This window comes from Arachis ipaensis, chromosome B10, assembly GCF_059453495.1.
Source record: "Arachis ipaensis isolate K30076 ecotype BB chromosome B10, ASM5945349v1, whole genome shotgun sequence".
NCBI lineage: Eukaryota > Viridiplantae > Streptophyta > Magnoliopsida > Fabales > Fabaceae > Arachis > Arachis ipaensis.
The window spans coordinates 27635879-27653933 of record NC_142435.1 but is presented as its reverse complement, the minus strand read 5'-3'; the positions used below and the strand labels follow the sequence as shown (position 1 = coordinate 27653933).

General features: G+C 30.2%; 1 pseudogene; it reads right to left on the bottom strand.

The window, feature by feature from the left end:
• Nucleotides 1–8265: 8265 nt before the first annotated feature.
• On the bottom strand, nt 8266–17503 carry LOC107620349 (pollen receptor-like kinase 2; annotated as a pseudogene).
• Between the last annotated feature and the right edge of the window lie 552 nt (nt 17504–18055).

Genomic DNA, 18055 nt, shown 5'->3' with positions numbered 1-18055 from the left:
AGATAAGAGTCAAGAAGTCGGATAAGATGCAGTGGCGTTGTTCACTTACTCCGGATAAGAGTTCGAGACTCCGGATAAGATGCAAGGGCTGAGTTTTGTCGTTGCTTGCTCTGGGTTGAAAATTGTAACACCGTCTGGGTAAGAGGCAATGATGAGGTTGTCCCCTTACTCCGGGTACGCAGGTAAGATGGAAGGGTTGCGGTTGGGTCCTACTTTCTCCGAGTTTGGTGTTCTGTCTAAGGTTCGCTAATGAGACTCATCGGGCATAGGAATGACATGCATCATGTGCATTTGTGTGATTTGCTTGATAATGCTTTGTCTCGGCTTGCCTAATTATTTTTCTGTAATTAATTGCTACTTGTCCTATCTGTTGTACTTGTTATCCATAATTGTATTTTTCTTGATTGTCTTGTATGTCTTTGCAATTGAGAGATATAACACCCTAATATACAGATCCTTATGCTTGAGTTATAAGTCAACGATATTACTATGTCTTTACAACTGAGAGATATAATACCCTAATATACAGATCCTTATGCTCGAGTCATAAGTCAACGATATTACGGTGGTACGACCCAAGGTGGAATAATAGTAAGTATGTGTGTGTGTGTGTGTTTAAATGAAAGAATTAGTCGCGACCTGCGAAGTTTAGACCAGCTAGGGTACAGAATTTAAAACTAGTTTTACAACAGTATTTCCTATCTCTCTCAATTAAAGTTCAACACCTCTATAGGCAAGTTGTAAAATAAACATTTACATACTTCATATTAAAAGTTTTTCAAAATAAACATGAGAGATTCTAATAGTACAAAACAGAATCAAATAAACTTCGCCGCTTTCTAGACGAATCCAGCTCACTACTAAGCACCAGGACCTGTATCTGAAAAACAAAGAATATATACCGAATAAGAACCCCCGACCCATGGGTTCCCAGTACGGTAAAAGTTCCAAATAAAAACAAAGCACTATAATATAAATTCACTAAGCATCTTAAACTTCTTACCTCGACATATCCATCCTAAGTTCTCACTAATCCATAACTTGGCAACTATGATAGGGGATTCTAATTCTAACCCAATACCCTTTATACTTTCACTACCTTCCAACCGAATAATGCAAGACCCGAAGCATCCCTCAAGTAATTCAACTTTACACAAACACAAACAACACAGATAAGTAATGCACAAGTAAGGCAAGTATGGCAAGTAAGACAATTAGCAAGTAATCATGAAACATGTACAATTAGACAAACCTAACAATTAAGCAAACCCAAACAATTCAAACATATGCATATGATGTATGCCTATCCTACTGGCCGTGAACTCACATGTCGGTTACCTTGCCAGAACCCGACACACCCGGTAGCTAACCCGAATATCATCTCTCTGACATGCCTCCACACTTTTGGGATATAGTGCCCGTCACACTTTTGGGATATAGTGTCTGTCACACTCTCGGGATATAGTGTCTGTCGCATTTCCTGGGACAAAGTGTTCCCACACTCTTGGGATATAGATCCCGCCACGCTCTCGGGATATAGTGCCCGTCACACTCATGGGATATAGTGTCCGACACACTTTCCAAGGTAAGGTGCTCCCACACTCTTGGGATATAGCGCCTGCCACGCTCTCGGGATATAGTGCTCATCACACTCATGGAATATAGTGCCCGACACACCTTACAATAGAGAGAAAACTCAACATACTCATCATCAACAATCTCAATCAGATTTTCATTATCATATTCATTCATTCAATATCATTATGGCCAAGAATTCATCAATTATATAGAACTTCCTCAAGTAATCAATCATAGCCACATTCAATGTCTACCAAGGATATAGTGCCCAGCACACTTTTGAGATATATCTCCCATCACGCTTTCCAATCTCACTCACTATTTATCATTACCACCCTTATACCCTCTCTCGTACACTCACATTTCATCAATTCATATCTCAATTCAATCTCAAGTTCATTATTTATCATCATCATCAGTCACTTCTCATTCAACATTGCCAACACTTCATTACTTAGTTGCTCACTTTATCCACACTTTTCAATTCAAACCCCCCACTTCAAAACCTTTCTTCACCTTTAAGTCACCATCCTTTCCTAGTTCAACCCCCTTCATTACCATTACAACTCAATTATAGGGTCTTAGAGAGAAAAAATAGAGGTTTAGTGGTTCAAAATTACATTTTAAAACACTAAACTCACTTTGCTGATTTCAGGGGTCACGCATACGCGTGGACGTGTTTTTCTTGCTCGCATACGCATGATCATGCTCGCGTACGCAAGATACCAAACCCGAAAGAGTTGGTTGCATCGCGTGTAGGTGGTCGCTACACGAGTTCTTTTGAGTGGGTAAAAAATGCTAAGTGCTGCAGAATTCTAATTTTGTACACAGAACTTTCGACGCACATAACTTTTTCGTTTTAAAATATTTTTTATCCGTTCTTCAAACGGTGTAAACTTCACGGACCCAATTTTCATATGAGATAAGTTTGAAAGAATTTAGGAGTCCGAATGCCAAGTTATGGCTCGCCGAAGTTCGGCAAAAATTCAGTTTTTAACAAAGTTTATCAAACCTCTATTTTCACCAATCTCATATCTCAATACCAAAACTCAAAGCTTTTTGACAATAACTAATCATACCAATTCTATTTCAATGCCCAATTCATTTCATAATACCCCAACTCACCACTCCAATAAGCCTAATATTTCCAACTCACAATTAAATCAACTAAACTTCAAAGTTCATACTCAATTCACAATCATATACTCAACTATCATCTTCATGACTCATCATTATCAAAATTTTATTCCATATTACACATCATCATATGATATAAATATCACTTAACTTTCTTACTTCTTCCAGCCTCCGGCCCAATTTCACGGCCTCCGACCCAATATTTATCAATTCAATATATACATATTACTCATAGTGCACAATGATTATCCAATCTCAATATCATCTATACCAACATCAATTCATAAATACCATATCAATTCTCTCCATACTAATTAATCTCATCCATACATTCACTACACATATCAACACATTCAAATATACTATTCAAGCTTATCCCTAGGGGGCATCTAACCTAGGAATTCACATCACACCACACGGTACTTAAATGAAACTTAAACCGTACCTCTTGGAGCCAAAATAATTGAACTTTTTCTTTGGAAATCTCTACCAAACTTTAGCTCCAAGCCTCACCAAATTCCCACAAGCAATATCAATCTCCCAATTGTGCACCAAAATCACCTAATACTCTAACATTACTAATTTTCACACTTATAATCAACCTAGGATTCATGAAATTGATAAATCACTAGGGTATTAAAATTTCTTACCTTAAATCATAGAATTGGTTGATGAAACTCATCAATAGCTCATATTAGAGCACTCCTAAACAACCAAAATCACAATATCTCAACATACACTTAACCAAATTTGAATCCAAAGAGGGTAAAAAAAATTGGGCTTTGAGTTTTAAAATACTCACCACAAAACTTAGATAGAATCGAAGAGGAGAAAAAGAGCAATGCGTGGCCACAAACAGCTCGTCAATCGAAACTCCGTAACTCAAGTTATGGTGGTTTGAATATTGGTGAGTTAGGGTTTGGTGTTCATCTTCTTTTCTCTCTTTCTCTCAACGTGTTTCACCTCAAATGAGGGGTGAAATGCTGAATGTTGGTGCTTTTATGGGTTGAGTGAGTGGGCCTTGGGACTAATTGTGGCTCAGGTCCATTTGCTTAGCCCGTTGGCCCAACTGTGGACCAAAACCTTTAAAATTAGAGTTTAAATTCATACTTTAAATATTTTTACTTTTCCAAATTAACTTTATCTTCTTACTGTCTTTACTCAAAAATTAATTTTCTCAGACGCAGTACCGGACGGGAGTAAGCCAATACTGCCGGCAAAAATGCTACTTCGCATTTTTACGCTGAAAACTATGTTTTTCAACTCAGAAAAATCCACTGAGTCTAAATATCATATTTAAATTATTAAATTTCGATTGCTAAATTTTCTAACCATATTCGCTCATATTTAATTTATTATTTATTTAATTTTCATTTATTCGGGGTTTTATAAGAGATCCCTTATGCTGGCGGAGGTGACGTTGAGGGTAGTTCCATCGATGATTTGAAAGGTTGGAGAAGACAGAAAGTAAAGTGTTAGGTTAAAGTTAGATCTAGAACTGGAATACCTTATATAACTTACCAAATCTCTGGTTTAGTATACTTCTTAAGTTTAATTCTAAGTGTTGGAGTTCTAGGAATGCCTCTGACTTTTCTGAGATCTTATATATTATCTATGTGGGCACATTTACCATACTAAGAACCTCCGATTCTCATTCTATACATATGTTGTTGTTTTCAGATGCACGACGGATGGCACCTCCTTAAGCATTCTAGAAACTCTTTGGAAGCGAAGAACAATTGTGGGACTTAGTGTTTATATTTTGTTTATATATATATATATATATATATATATATATATATATATATATATATATATATATTCTGCCTTGTATATGTTGTATTTTGTCCCTCTTAGAGGTTGATTTGGAGAAATATGTGCTTATTTTTGGGTTATACTTTATGGGTTATGTATATATGTATTTATACTCTGGTCGGCCTTTGTTTCGCAGGTCGAGTTTAGGACTTGAATTATATTTATCCATTAGAACTCTATATATATCTGTCTTTTGGTTTTCTGCATAAGCTTTCCACCTTATTATTTTTTGTGAGCGATACATTTTCGATTTTGTTTTTATCGTACCTCTTTTTTCAAAACTCCTAGTTATATATATATATAAATAAAAGCACGGACCTACCTTAGGAGGAGAGGGGACAATTGCCCCTATTGAAATTTTTTGAAGAAAAACTAAAAATTATATATATCTATATATTTTTATTTTTATTATGATGTTTTTGTCCCATAATAAATTATAGATAATTATTTTAGAATTTATTTTTAAAAATATTTTATTAAGTTTAGAACAATATTTATCTTATTAAATCTGATATAGTATTAAAACTAGAAATAAATGAATCAACTCAATAAAAAAAATTTAATAAGTAGTGATAAGGTACTTTTTTTTAAACTAACCAATTAATTAATTACTAAACTAAAAAATTAATTTTTTAAATACACATAAAATTATCAATATCTTTTTTCATCTTCAAAAATTATTTGATATAAGAAAGAACATTATTTATTTATTATCTATTAATTAATGTTATATATTTTAACTTTGAAACAGTCTTATTTGTACCGTTATTTTTATTTAAAAAAGTATTCTTTTCATAAATATTATAATAAATAAATGAACTTTTTAATTGAGTGAGAGATAATCTATATAGTTAAATCTTTTGGTACTTAAATATGATTTAAACTTCAAATTATAAATACTAGTATATTAATAAACTTAACGTGCCTATTGATTAACTCTTTTATTTATTAAATATATAAAAATAATAAAATTGTAGTTGATTGAGAACATGGAACAATAAGTTGTTTATAATTTCACTAAGATTTTGAGTTCAGATTTTAGACTATAGCCAAAAAAATATTTTTTAAAAATTGTTTATAATAAAAAGTATTTTTTTTATTTTTATATCTCTAATTTTCTATTACATAATATAAATATTAATATTTAATAAAATTTATTTTAGTATGTTTTTGCTTCCATTATTAAAATTTTTTGGGTCCGTCAATATATATATATATATATATATATATATATATATTATTTTTAGAGGTCGTAGCGTCTTACCACCTTTGATATACGTCTTAGGCGTAAAATTCTGTGTGGTAAGGTGTTACAAGCTTGACCTGTAGTCTATTATATACTTTATTTTAAGAGGCCTGCTACACATACAAGTCTTTTTGGCTTACAAGTTTTACAAGTTGGTACAAGCCCAACAAAAAACACGCATTACATTCCCACATTCAAGAGTAAATAAACGCACGTTATTCAACCACTTCCTGTTTCCAAAGCGCGCTACTCACCATGCATTATAAACGACTCTTCTTCTTCTTCCTCTATGAAAACGAGTCTCTTGCCAAATTTGAAGATAATGAAACTTTAGAAATACACTCAAACGATTACAGAAATACACCCAAACGGTTACAGAAATTCACCCAAACGATTATAGAAATACACCCAAAGGATTACAGAAATACACCCAAAGGATTACAAAAACTACACCCAAAGGATTTAAGAAATACACCCAAAATTCCTTGAAGTATACCTTATGCATAATTCAGAACTCTTTCTCTTTCTCCTCCTCATCTTTTGCTGCTTCTTCTTCTTCAAAAACGATTTCAGAGCTTGATGTCAAAAAATAATGGAAATCGAGAATAATGAAAAAAGAAAACAGAGAGAAAAGCATGTAAATGAAGAAGGAGAAAGAGAAGGCGAGAAACGAAAGAAAAGAAGAAGAAGAAGAAGAAGAAGAAGAGGAAGAAGAACATGCAGCAAGAAGAAGAAGAAGGTGCAGTGAAAACGTGCAGTAACGGTTGAAGAAGGAGAAAGAGAAGGCAAGAAACGAAAGAAAAGAAGAAGAGGAAGAGGAAGAAGAACGTGCAGCAAGAAGAAGAATGTGCAGTGAAAACGTGCAGTAATGGTTGAAGAAGGAGAAAGAGAAGGTAAGCAACGAAAGAAAAGAAGAAGAAGAGGAAGAGGAAGAAGAACGTGCGCAAGAAGAAGAAGAAGGTGCACTTGTAAAGATTTGTATAAAAAAACGCTTGTATGTGGAGAATTTCTCTTATTTTAAATACTAAATATGACCTGTTATTGAACTTGATCTGGCCTGAAGTCTAATAAAAGGTCTGATATATATAATTTTTTACTAAAACAAAAAAATAAAAAATGTTTAAAAAATATTTATATGCAATATACTAAATTCAATCCTTATAATAATATCTAAATTTTTAAAGTATTTAAAATATAAACAAATATTTATAATAAAGTATAATAAATTTAAAATTTTAATAACTGTTTTAATTATAAAAATTTATTTTTATATTTATTTATATTTTAACAGACTCAGACAAGTCCTAATAGGTTTATTAGGCTATTTTGTGAGTCTGACCGGATCTATTAACATAATTAGATTTTTAAATAAATTTGAGACTAAAATTTATGACAAATCAGATTAGATTAGGTTAAATACAATCAGATTGCAGGTCATGATAAGCCATCTAACTTATTTTCACCTATGTAAAAGTCTCTACTTTATTTTTTTTGTTCTGTTTATTTTATTTTTATTTTTTTAACTAATAAAAATATTTAAATAAATTTATATATTTTATACTAAATAAAATATAAAAATTTAATTTAATTTCTATCTCTCGATCCCAGTTAGCCAAGGTCTATCCATCATACTCAACACTCTAATTTCCGTATGATATATAATTAGTTATTTACGTAACGAAAATTTATTTGTTTCATGTTGATCACTGAAAATATATGTTCCATTCAATTTATAATACTTGCAATTCATTTTTTTTTTCAGTTCAATATCTATCATTTTCGCAGTTTAAGAAAATAATTGTTAACTGTTTTTAACCCTTTTCCCATTTTTATATTCCGTAATTTATTATGTACAATGAAGAATAAAACCTGTATTATAAATTAATTATAAAATAAGAATAATTCACTAAATATTGTCTAATCAATTTCTTATTTTAAATTGCTTAGTTAGTCCTGTGTAAAGAGTCAAAATCCAATGAGTGTGGTTGTGTGTCTATATAAAATTATAAATAATCAGTAACAAATGTAGATAAAGAGTGGAATTATAATTTAAAAATTTAGATACAACTAATATGTGTAAACTATATATATAGCAATCTAAATCCCAACAAACTTTTAATAACTAAAAAAGAATTCTTTTAAAAAAGAATAACAAAAAATAAAAGAATGTCTCAGTTTCAAAATGTTAGGCGACTAATGTTTTTCTCTTGTATTTGTCTTGTATTTTTCTAATTTTTTAACTAAAAATGTTAATTGCCCAAAATACTCTTCAATTGCAACTTCAACCTATGGCATTACATCATTATTGGTTGTAGACCCTCTGTTCCTCATAATTTTGCATATTTCTCACACCAAGAAAAGAAAAGAAAAAGTTTCGAAAGAATAAACAAATTTGGAAAACCCAATAATCATACATACTAAATACATGGATGATCCATTCCAACCAATTCTTTCATGCCTAGCACACTTTTTTTCTCAAACCCAATTGTAATCATCATCAACACATCCTGATCCAAATCATCATCATCATCATAATCTAATCTCACTTAGCCTTTGAAACAAGACTTTGTTGTTAGCTTCGTCATATTCATATCATAACTAAGAAGATCAATTCATATATTAATTAATCTCCCCCATTATATATTATTATTAACTAAGATCAATTTCACCACTCTCCTTCACCTTTTGGATTCTATTCACAGCTTCTTTGACATCCAATCTCTTTTCAACATCAGTTTCACAACAAGCCAATGCAATCCTTAATAGCTTTGCCATCTCAACCTCATTTTCTTTGCTTGTACCCATTTCTTTATCAAAAACCTCACACTCCACTCTTCAGGAACAACTGAATCAACTCAATTTGCTAAGCTCAACTCACTCTCTCTCCCTTGTTGCAAGAAATTTGCTTGGAATTTTCCAGTTAGGATCTCCAAGATTAAGATCCAAAGGCTCTACACATCAGTCTTCTTTGTAACTCTGCCTTGTTGCAAATACTCTGGTGACTTGTAAATTACCATAATGTCTGATGCAAGCTCTTGATTAATCACTGGCACTAAACCATAATCTGTTAGGATTGGTTCATAGTTTTCATTTAGAAGAATATTTGATGATTTTAGATGTCCATGTGGTGATATACTGCTATTAGCCTTGGCATCTCTTTGTGTAGATATTCAAGACCTTGTGCTATGCCTTTCACTATCTTTAATCTTGTTGGCCAATCAAGGCTTGGTTGCCCCAATGCTTGGTGTCCTGAATTTTTTTTTTCAATAAATAAATAACTATTCTCCTATGTATACACAAAAAATCAACTACCAAATTAAATTAATCATTCATATAGAATATATATTAAAATACAAAATATATTTTTAAAATAAACTAAATAACATATATATTTATACACAAATACATGATAACTAATTTGATTGCTGATTTTCTATGTGTATATAGAATTTTTGTTCTATATAATAAGAATGAAGTGGTATATAAATATTTCAGTCAAAACAATTAATGATTGGCTGAAAATCTCTTGGATTTAGAATAAAGTATTATTTTTGACGATAAAAGATTTAACAAATTAAAAATTCTAATCATAAAAAATTTAAACAAATTCAATACTCATCAAATATAGATTGAGTTAGTTTGACAAAATGTTGGACAAAACTATCAAATAATCTACCAATTTTTTTTTTTAGTTTTTCCAAACTAATTAATCTAATTTTTCATAGTTAAAATTCTCAGCGCATAAATATTTGATAGTTAGAAATGGTAGTTTACTTGGCGACGAACAGACCGTGAAGGCAAACAGCCAAGCTGCCATTAGGAACAAAATCAGTAATCAAGAGCTTCTCTTCCCTTCTGTAGTAGAAAGCTACCAAAGGATGCAAATTAGGACAACATCCCAATCCTTCTCATGTATTCTTGGAATTCTTTCTTGTTACAATTGTTCATCTGCTTGAATCTTTTCACGACCACCATTGGTCCACTTAACAAAGAAGCCTTATAGGATGAACTGTAACAACCACTGCCCAAAATCTCAGCAGAGGCCTTCAAAAGATCTTGCATATTAAACTCTTTCCTGTCATCCTCCTTATTCACAAATGACAACCTCATCCTATGTTTCTTGCTTCCACGGGAAGATCCAGTTGACCTGTCAATCCAGAAAATTTTTATATAATCATATACATAATGTATGATTCGCACAATATGTATAATAATATTTTTATATATTGCTAATAAAATGAGTACATATTTTGTAGTGATCAATAATTATTTAAAAGATAACATTTTTAGTTATGTTTTTTGACATTTTGGTCATTATCACTATGTTTGTAAAAAAATAAGTGTCAATAAAAATATTAACAAAACTTGTTTATCTTTTCACAAGTATTGATGGAAAAAAAATGTATCTCAATATTTTTATCTACAACTATTAATTATTACAGTTGGGCTACACTTCTAAGTCTTTTTGCATCCAAGTCCAACTAAGTAGGCATAATACCAAAAAAATCCATTCTTATTAAAGAGAGTGGTTACACGCGCTGAAAATCCCAAACATTACTACTGTAATTCGTGCTCTAATATGAAAAATGGTTCGTTCTTCAAACTCAAAACTGCAATAAAAAAAATTTCAAATCCCTCTTAAAATCTCTCAAAAATCTTTCAAAGTCTCTTCGGAAACTACAACAAAATCTGGTAGTGCATTTGAATTCATCAACAAAAAACATACAAAAACAAGAACAAAGATTCCACAAGGTACTGAGAAAACTATTGTTATTATGTTCAGTTAATTTCTCGCAAATCTCGCATTTTTACTAGTTTGATTTAAGGTTTAGCAGATCGAGTTCGTTTAGTAGATCGAGTTTCTCTGATTCTATTTTTTCTTGTTTTTCTCCGTAACTGGGGCATCGAATGAAACTGTGTTCTTAGTTTATTGGTTCTTATAAATAATTCAGTTCATATCTTAGTTTAATTGAGTTCACTTGCATGCAGAAATGAATTCAATGTGTTTTTCTTGCTGATTGAATGTTTATGACGTTTTGTTCAAATCTAAACCAAATTCGGTGCATTTGTGAATTGAGTGAGGTTCACTTGATACTACTGTTAAGTATTGACCAAATTTGTTATTCCTTAAGAAATTTAGGTTCATTTCTTAGTTTAATTTATGTTCATTTGGTTTAGTTTGGCTTGAATTTGCTGAACTTATTCATGTCGGGTTGTTTAGTTAGTTTTTGTTAAAATTTAAACCGAATTCGGTTCATTTGTGAATTGAGTGAGGCTCACTTGATGCTACCGTTAAGTATTGACTAAATTTGTTATTACTTAAGAAATTTAGGTTCATTTGTTAGTTTAATTTATATTTATTTGGTTTCATTTTGCTTGAATTTGCTGAACTTGTTCATGTGGGGTTGTTTAGTTAGTTTTTATTCAAATTTGAACCAAATTCAGTTCATTTGTGAATTGAGTGAGGTTCATTTGATGCTACTGTTAAGTATTGACTAAATTTTTTATTCCTTACAGTAAAAATAAAAAGGATGACCTGTTAAGTATTGACCAAATTTTTATTCCTTACAGCAAAAATGAAAAAGATAATCATCGCAAAAAAGGAGAAACCACATTACAATGTAAGCATACACACCTTAAATCAACTATATTTTTGTATTATAAATATATCATAAATAATGTTTCAAATCCTTGTAGAAAACTCACGATTTGAGCTACTCAACGAGATCGATAGCTAGGGTGTTCACCGAATTGGGTGAACGAAAGAAAGCTATCGTTGAAGAAATGGAATTCGGTGCGCTGAGACATATCCCAGAATTGAATATCTCACACAAGCTCTTGAGGGAATTGATTCTTTCCTTTGATCTCTATCATGAATTTTTGGACACTTGCTATGCCAAAGTCTACATAACCTCTGCCAAGATAGGAGATGCACTGGGCCTAAATTCAGGCGGTGTTATACTTTTTATCTTTTACATTTGTATTTTTTCTTTTTGATCTTTTTTTATTTTTATATTAATTTATTTATATTAAAATATTTCAGTTCATTCATTTGGTATTGATAAAAATTTTTATTCCTTAAATAATTTCGATTCATTTCTTAGTTTAATGAGGTTCATTTAGATACAGAAAATGAATTCCATGTGTTCTTGTTAATGTTTGAACCTTTTTTACTGCTTGCTTAAATCTAAATTGATTTGTTTATATTAAGATATTATAGGGGGTCATTTTTTTGAAAAAGTTGCGTATAGCAAACTGAATGAGCAGCAGAAGGAGATTGTTGACAGCTTCAAAAGTGCTACTTTGGCATCTTTGACAAAATCTGTGATTGATATGAGTGTTAAAGGGGAGAAAAACTTGCTGAAATTCAAGACAACTTTCCTCGTCTTCGTCCAGAAATGCTTCTTGTTGCCGACAATAGTAAGCATAGTCTCCCCGGTGCATAAGACACATATCCTTCATGTGGAGACAATCCGACAATGAATTTTGGCATCTCATGTGCTGAGCTTCCTGATCAAGGGGATCAAAGCTTAGAGAGCAAGACACAAAATTTTAGTTGACGGCTGTGTCTTTGTGTTGGTGTTAATATATTTTCATGAAATGAAGTTTTCTCATCCAGTAGCAGATGACACTCCCAGACCACCATGGGTGGCATACTGGACACAGAGAAGACTAGTGGACCAGATTGCCCTTGAAACAAATAATGAAATGGTAAATAAAAAAAAAATTATTTTCCTTGAAATTTTAGTTCAGATGTTTTTAAATTATTGTGCTAACTAAATAAGCTTTTGTATTAGAAAATTGTGAAAAGAGCATAATTGAGGGGGAAGAGATAGAAGAAAAGAAGGGAGAAACGAAGAAAAAGATGAAAGGAAAAAAGAAACTTGTCATCTTGCATTTGTCTTCGAAAAAAAAAACTTTTTCTGAATCTGAGTATACTTCTCTCCATCACTTATCGAAAACTATCTATTTATTTAAAGTTTTATATTGTTATTTTAACAAAATTTTTTGTATGTACTGTAGAGAAGAAGAAGAAATAGAAAAAATACCGCGAAAAAAAAGAAAATTGTTCTGACAGATTTGGAAAGCGAAATTGAATCCGAAGATGAGTAAGATTCAGAAATGATTATTTTGTTGTTATAAATATATGTTTTGTTTTTATTGATTGAGTCTTTTTGACTGCTTGTTCAAATCTAAAATAATTTTGGTTTATTTATGAATTAATTGAGGTTCACTTGATGATGTGATAAGTATTGATAATTTCGGTTCATTTTTAAATTTATTTGAGGTTAATTTGGTTTAATTTCACTTGGATTTGCTGAACTTGTTTATGTGTGCTTGTTAAGTATTGAGTCTATTTCACTGTTTGTTCAAATCTTAAAATAATTTCGGTTTATTTATTTTTTAATTAAGGTTCATCCTGATTTTAAATCAAAACTTTTTGTATGAATTGTCAGAAGTGAAAAATAAAAAGAAATGTTGAAAAAAGAAAATAAAAAGAAAAAGGAACAAAGAGAAAAAATGACAGTGCTAACAAAATAAATGTTGCTCCGGATGACCGTGACTTGACAGACACGCGATATGATTTATCGCAGACGTAAGATTAATTTTCTTATATAAAGTTCTTTTTCTTTTTCTGCTAAGTTTTTCTAAAACCTCATGTAATTTCTTTGATTTTACTGAATAATATTTATTGTTTTTGCTTAGACTATCGACTGTAAATTTGGGCAGCAAAAGTAAACCTGTGTTACAAACATAGACGAGCTTGGCACGGTCTGTAAATACACCAAGCAATACCAAGTAATTTCTCTTAACATTTATTTACTTCTTCTTTTAATTAGAATATCTTTGGTTGATGATTTTAATTTCGTGTCTTTTTTATTAAAAAAAATATCCCTAAATTTTCGGTCACCATTTTTAGAAGAAAAAAATGGAATGAAAAAAAAAGGAAAAAATAGAGTTTACAACCTCCAACTATGTAAGTTGAAATACTTACGTTGATTTTTTAGGCTGCGTTTATTTATAGAAACAGGACATTGAGATAGTGATACAGAGACACAAAATCGTGTTTGATAGAAGAGACATGGATAAAGACAATGTGTCTAAAGACATTGAATTAGTGTATTTTGTGTCTATCCTGACAGGAAGGACACATAGAAATTAACAAGAGACACAACTTATTTTTTTTCTTTCATTATTCTTGTCAATTTTTTATAATTATATTTTTTATTATTATATTTTTCGTCTCAAATTTTTTGAATGAAAAAAAAAGAATAAATTAAATTTTCATAATTTATTCTAACTTTACTAAGGAGAATTAGGTCAGTGGCATATCGGGTAACTCTACCCCCACATCTTTCGAACTGGTACGACGTATTTCACGTCCCGTAGTTTCAAGAGTACATTTCTAATGGCAATCACATATTAGAACCTAAATCGGTGCAACTGAGAGAGAATCTAATGCTTCAAGTAACTTCGGTTAGAATTGACAATACCAATGTTAAACGGCTACGCAGGAAAGGAGTCTCATTAGTAAGGGTTATTTGGAATAGAATCAGAGACGAGGAACACACCCGAGAACTTGATCAGAAATGAGGGCAGACTACCCTTACCTATTTTTAGGTAACTGAATCTAAATTTTGGAGACAAAATTCTTAATTAGGTGGGTAAGATGTAAAAAATTCGTAAAATTAATAAATAATTATTCAATAAATTAATAGTTAATTAAAGAAATTAGAAAATTAAATTTTATAATTTAGGAAGATAGAAATATTAAAAATACGAATTTTCACACTAATTTTAAAAATTTTGGCCTAAAATTAGGCCAACAGACTAAATCGAACGAACCGAGCCCAAATGGGCCTAAGCCAACTCACCTAATCCTCATATATGGCTGGCTAACAGCCTTCTTTCTTCTTCATTATTTCCTTTATGCAGTGAAGAGAGATTTGAAGAAAACCCCAAAACCTCATTTAATTTCCAATTCATTCTTCCTTTCATCATAACTTTCAATCCGGAACTCCGATTGACGAGTCGTTTGCGGCTACGCGTTCATTTCAGAATCCTCTTTAATTTTATTTAAATTAAGTGGTAAGTTTTTTTATAATTCGTGCCCAGTTTTCTGTTTTCCTCTTTTTCACGAAATTAGTTTGAGTTTTGAGTGATTTTAAAGATTTTGGTGATTTAGATACAATCTAACATTGGATAATTGTTGGGTTTTACTCCAATCATCAATGGGTAAATTAAGAAAACTCTAAACCCTTGTGCGTTATCTAATTTTGTGTGCCCAAGTGCTAAATTATTGAATTGTATGGACTAGTTTGAGTTCGTTTATGTTGAATTAGAGTTGAATTTGTCAAATTGGAGCTCTTATAATAAATCCTTGGTAGCTAGAATCATTGGAGTTGATTGAAAATTTTGAAGCTTGAATTTTGGTAATTTTGGGTTTAGGAAGGAATCGGCCAAGGTATGACTTTAGTTTCTTATAATTAAGATATAATGTGTCATGAATACTTAGGCTAGTTGACCATAGGATAAGATGAATATATGAATTATTATGTTTAGTGAATAATGATGATAATTGTCGAATTTAATGTAAATGGGGGTTGAGTTGGTTGGTTGGATTGATTAGTTATGACATGAACATGAAATGTAGATTTTTGGTGTTTGATGTTAAAATTTGTGAAAATTGTGATTGTAAAAGTTGATTAGATTGGAGGGTTGGGATGTGATATGTTGTGGAACGAATGGATGGTATATGAATATGGTTTGAACATGTTTGGTACTGTTTTGGTTAGGAAATAAGGGTCTTGGAATTGAGAATTTGGAAAATTTGTGGTTTGGTGATTTTTAATAAAACTTGATTTTTAACCAATTTGGGCAGTCTATAACTCGAGCCTTGAATTTAAGTTTTGAATGAAATTTATTTCAAATTAAAGATAATTTCAAAAGCTTTGAAACGATATAAATTTTGTGGGAATCGGAGTTTTGTAGAGAAAGTTATGGACGTCGGAAGTTAGGTGCAAAAAACTGAATTTATGGACTTAACAGCTTTTTACCCATTCTACGTAGCTCGTGTACGTGAACACACACGCGACGTAGCCATTGGGCTCTACCCAGAGGTTTTGCGTACGCAGAGGGGTGACGCGTACGTGGGATGCCCATTTTCAAAGCCGTGTATGCGACCATATGGCACGTGACGTGGGGAAAGCTTGCTGTTTGAGAGGCTCGCGATGCGGATAGAGTGACGTGTACGTGGAACCCTTGTTTTCTGAAAGGTAAATTTTTGAAATTTTGAACCATTTTTCTAACTTTCCAAACCTCTGTAATTACTTTTAAGGTATGATAACTAGTGTTTAAGCTTTAGGACGAGTAAGGGTATATTCAATAGGATAAAAGAGGTAGTTTCTATTTAATGTTTACAACCGGTGACTTAGGATTACAAAGTACTATGGATAGGTTAACTAGGGTGGTTTAGTAAGAGTTCTGCATTGATTAAACAAAAGATATCAGAGTGTAGAGGAGATAGGTTGTATATATATATATATAACTGATTAAAGAAAGAAATAAATCTTTTATATGAACACTCTTTTTTAAAAGTGCAACCCCAGGTGATGGTGGAAGGTGAGGATCCTCTTCTTTGTCCCGCCTGATATTATAAAATCGCCCCTAACGAGATGGTAGGAGGTTAGGATCCCCTCATTTATTCCTCGTGAGCATATGAAAACGTATCTCATGGTAGACGCAAGAGTTATAATTGTGCCTCACTTTAATTTTATAAAATTTTAATTTTTTTTATTTTTTTATTTATCGGATAATGTTGACACCCGAAACCTTTGACATTTTTATTTCTTGACTTTTTTAAAATTTATAATAAATTAATTAAAAAAATTTTATTTTTTATTTACTTAATGTTGGTGAACTTTTTTAAAAATATAGAATAAATTAATTTTAAAGATTTATTTTTTTTGTTTATTAGATATTGTTGGACTTTATTTTACTATTTTAATAAAAAATTAAATTTTTTTAATTTTAAAAGTAAAAAATTAAAAAATAATTAATTTCATAAAATTTTAAATTTTTTAGCAATGAAGCCTTGACTTTTTATTGTTTGACATATTTAAAAATTTATAATAAATTAATTTAAAAAATTTATTTATTTTTATTTACTGAATACTACGGACTATCTTTTTAATTTTTCTATCTTTAATAAAAAATATAAATTTTTGATATAAAAATTGAATAATAAAAAATTAATTTTATGAAATTTTAAATTTTTTATTTTTTAATTCACCAGATAATGCTAAACTCTAAACCCTTGACTTTTTCATTGCTAGCCTTTTATTAAATTGTAGAATAAATTAATTTTAAAGATTTAATTTTTTTGTTTACTGTATACTATTGAAATTTTATTTTATTTTTTTTCTTTTAATAAGAAAATTTAACTTTCTTAATTTAAAATTTTAAAATTAAAAAAGTAATTAATTTATAAAATTTTAAAATTTTTATTTTTGTTTCTTATTCACTGGATAATGCTGGACTCCCGAACTCTTGGCTATTTTTATTGTTAGACTTATTTAATAATTTCTAATAAATTAATTTTTAAAATTCATTTTTTATTTACTGAATATAGCTGGTTTTTTTTTCACTCCAACCTTTAACAAAAAATTTAATTTTTTATTTTGTTTTTTATTCACCGGATAATACTGACCTTCGGACCCTCGACATTTTTATTGCTGGACTTTTTTTAAAATTTATAATAAATTAATTTAAGAAATTTAATTTCTATATTTAAAAAATATTGTTGGACTTTTTTATAAATATAGAATAAATTTATTTTAAAGATTTAATTTTTTTATTTATTGAATATTGCTGAATTTTTTTTATTTTTTCACTTTTAACGAAAAATTAATTTATTTAATTTAAAAATTCAAAAATTAAAAAATAATTAATTTTATAGAATTTTAAATTTTTATTTTTGTTTCTTATTCATTGGATAATGCTGCACTCTCGAACCTTGGCTATTTTTATTGTTGGACTTATTTAATAATTTATAATAAATTAATTTTAAAATTTTTTTATTTACTGAATATTGCTGGTTTTTTTATTCCTACCTTTAGTAAAAAATTTAATTTTTTTAATTTAAAATTTAAATTTAAACTAAAATTAATTGTAAAAAATTTAAATTTTTTATTTTTGGTTTTTATTCATCGGATAATGCTATCTTGCGGACCCTTGACATTTTTATTTCTAGACTTTTTTAAATTTTATAATAAATTA